A 4097-nucleotide genomic window follows, 5' to 3' on the forward strand; every position below is an offset into this window, starting at 1 on the left:
CATCGTTAATGCTAAGGAGGATAGAGCACAATCCCCAAGGCAAGTCGTTTACGAAGAATCAGACGGAATAATCCAAGAAGCAAATTCTCTTGATGATGATAGTCACAAGTCTAGCTCTCTTAGTAATAAACTTGCATCCGCAAGTGAATTCTCTGAGATCGAAGAATCTTCCCCAAGTGAATACGAGGATGATGCAGAGGTAGATTTCTCTTAACCTCCAATCTATGACTCAAGTGATGAGGAAGACATAGAAGACTTTGACCAGGACACAGATACATTTGAAGAATCTTGCAAGGAAGTGAAGGAATTCACAGAAGAGTACAAGGGAGTAAAACTTACAGAACCACTGGAAACACCTATTCCAAGGCCATTACCACCTAATACAACCTTCAAGTGGGTATAATCCTTAACTTTTAACTGTATTTTTCCACTTGAATATGGTTTACTTGAAACAGATGGGCAGCTTAGAGCTCTCTACGGCTTTAAGAGTAAAAGGGAAATGGCTCGTGCTCAGAGCTGGTGCACAAGGTTCAATAAGGTTCTACGCTTCAACTCGAAGTGTACGGATTGGAATCATGTTCAGTCGAATGGATCACGGCGAACGGTTGGTCACCATGGTGAGAATTTACTTTTTAAACCGCCCGGATGGAAACATATAGATCAAGACGGAGGCAGATTTAAAAGCAAGGCTTGGAATCCTGGAATCTATGCTGACATTCGTCACCCCGGGAGCCTGAAAATCTGCTTAAAGCTGCTCGGAAGCTTCACATGCCTAGTTTGGGACCCCGGAGGCTATTGGCATTCCAAGCATTGGTGGAGATTTTTGGATGAATTTAAACATAAGCCACCATAACAGGAAGCTCCTCCAATGTCCAACTTAAGGACTTTAACTAAAAGTGCTCGGTGGGAGACAACCCACCATGGTATGGTCGTTTCCTTTTTCAGTTTATTTCATGTTATTTGTCTTTATTTTTATTTCCTTTTTATTTTATTTTATTAAACCTGGAATCATGCATAGCATTCACATTAAGCATTGCATTCTGCATTCTGCACACACAAAAAAAGAGAAAGGGTGCGCGACGAGACCGCATGCCCCATGCGATCGCGTCATAACGCGAAAAACACTACCCACGCGACCGCGTCACCCACGCGGCCGCGTGACATGGAAATTAGCGTAAGGATCCAACGTCCAGAGAGTTGAGCTGGAATCGTGCGGCCATTGTGCGTCTAGCACAAAATGGCCCACGCGATCGCATGCCCCATGCGATCGCGTCACATGCACACAACCAATCCCACACGACCACGTGAGCGACGCGATCGCGTCGCATGGATTGCACAAATCCCAAGAGGAGACAGAGAGTTGTGCTGGAACGACGCTGGATTCGTGCGTTTAGCACAATTTCCAGCGACGCGATCGCATGCCCCACGCGATCGCGTCATCCCCTCTTCTACCCCTTCCACGCGATCACGCGACCCACGCGATCGCGTCACCCCTATTTTCACCCCAACCACGCGACCGCGTGCCCCACGCGATCGCGTGGATTCAAAATTATAACCCCCCCAGCCACGCAAACCCTATCAGTCGCGTAGCCCCCCACCCCCAACCCTCAACACGCAATCCCTTTTATCCATTCGTAGTTATTCTTATTTTTCTGTTTATGTTCTTGTTTAGGCTAGTTAGATATGCATGTTGTAGTGGATTTTAGGTTGTTAGGTAGCCTAGGATGTGGTTAGTAGATTTAGGTCTGTTTACTCGCACTGTTCATGTTTCTGTTTTATCAAATCTGCAATTCTGCTGTTGCTGTGACCTTGTTCATATGCTGTGATTTCCTGCATTTGCTGCTTTTTACTCTGAATTTTCATGTTTATATTCATTATATGTAACTGCAGCTTGATTTTTTAATTCATATGAACTATTTGATTGTTGTTTATTTTCTGGGATAATCCAATTTTAGCCGGAATGCTGCCCAAATTTTTGTGAAATATTTTCATTCATGTTTTGGTTTAGCATTTTGAACTCTGTTTTTCTCTGCTTTACCCAAACCAATTCATGATTGCCAGGGCACGCTTTCTTATCCTTTTTGATTTCCTGGTTCATAAACTGCATTTGTGATGTTTTGATTCTAATTTTTGCCTTCTTTATATCTATTTGAATCAGCATCAACCTGTTTTCCTTGTTTGGTTATGAGTTACTTCTATTTCCTACCTGTGAATCCTTGTTACTTGGACTATTTTCATTAGGCCACTTACTTTAACCCACTTTTTACTGACTCACTAATTTTACTTTACTAACTTCTTTTTCAATTCTAACCAAACTAACCTTTTAAAATCTCCTTTTTGATTTTTCACTTTCCTTTAACTTTCTAACCATGGCATAATGATAATTTTTCTATTTAACATGAATTCAATTACATTTTGGATTGTGAATTCTTCCTTTCGAACTTTTAACTACTATACAATCCTTAATACACATTTACTTAACACATTTACCTAATTCTAATTCTCCTTTGCCACTTTGTGTTTTCTTTGATTAGTTGCCTATTTGCTTTCCTATTTTTATCCATCTCCTGGTTTTTTGTTTTTCAGGATGTCTGCCAGTCAGAGGAAAGGAAAAGGTAAAACTACTACTGGGAAACGTAAAAGAGGAGAATTCTCCCAGTCCATCATTGATCTCATGCATGATTCCTCATGGCGGGAGAAGAACTTTACCCAGCAGGAAAACGCTGACCAGCTGCTCCCTGCTAATGACCCGGTAAAATTTGCAAACCGATACTGTGAGCTGAAGTATCCGGCATTTGCAAACTCCAGGAACCTATACCTGGAGAGGACTCTGAAGATCCCAGGAGAACTCCAGCAATACACCACTGAGCAAATCAAACAAAGAGGCTGGTTCTTTCTGGAGAGAAATTTGGCGGAGGTGAACGCATCTTGGGTTAGGGAATTCTACTGCAATTACTACATCACTACCCTAGATGCAGTGAACCTACGGGGAAAGCAAATTCTGGTCACTGAAGAGGCCATAGAAGACATCCTGCAGCTTCCACCCAAGTCCGATAAGCCTGATGGTTACAAAAAGGTTGAGGAGGACATGCGCTTGATGAGGTTTGATTGGGATGTTGTCAAGGCCCGGATAGCTCTTGACCCGACTGTTCCTTGGGAGATGGGTCAGGACACCACCTTGCCCAAGGGAATCAAGCGGGCGTATTTAAATGATGAGGCTCGGTTATGGCATCAGATCCTGAGCAATTATGTGATGCCGAGTACTCATGAGACAGAGATTCCGGCTGCTATGATCACCCTACTCTGGTGTGTGATGGAGGGTGGTGCACGAAATTATGATCTCTGGTAATGGCTCCAAAAACATGGTGCTCTAATCTCAATTCATAATTTGTCACAACTTCGATACAACTAACCAGCAAGTGCACTGGGTCGTCCAAGTAATAAACCTTACGTGAGTAAGGGTCGATCCCACGGAGATTGTTGGTATGAAGCAAGCTATGGTCACCTCGTAAATCTCAGTCAGGCGGATAATAATTGATTATGGAGTTTTCGAAAATAGATAATATAATAAGGATAGAAATACTTATGTAAATCATTGGTGAGAATTTCAGATAAGCGCATAGAGATGCTTTCGTTCCTCTGAACCTCTGCTTTCCTGCTGTCTTCATCCAATTAGTCTTACTCCTTTCTATGGCTGGCTTTATGTAAGGATGTCACCGGTGCACCGGTGCCATTTCAATCCTCTCGGGAAAATGCAGAACGGAAGTGGTTGTCAGGCACGCGTTCATAGGGAATAATGATGATTGTCACGTTCATCACATTCAGGTTGAAGTGCGAATGAATATCTTAGAAGCGAAATAAGATGAATTGAATAGAAAACAGTAGTACTTTGCATTAATCTTTGAGGAACAGCACAGCTCCACACCTTAATCTATGGAGTGCAGAAACTCTACCGTATGAAAAATACATAAGTGAATAGAGGGTAAGCATGGCCGAGTGGCCAGCCTCCCATGGAGGTCTAGAGATCTAAAAATGATCAAAAGATACAATCCAGGATCAAAAGATGTCTAATACAATAGTAAAAAGTCCTATTTATA

Source organism: Arachis ipaensis, chromosome B01, assembly GCF_000816755.2.
Source record: "Arachis ipaensis cultivar K30076 chromosome B01, Araip1.1, whole genome shotgun sequence".
NCBI classification, from domain to species: domain Eukaryota; kingdom Viridiplantae; phylum Streptophyta; class Magnoliopsida; order Fabales; family Fabaceae; genus Arachis; species Arachis ipaensis.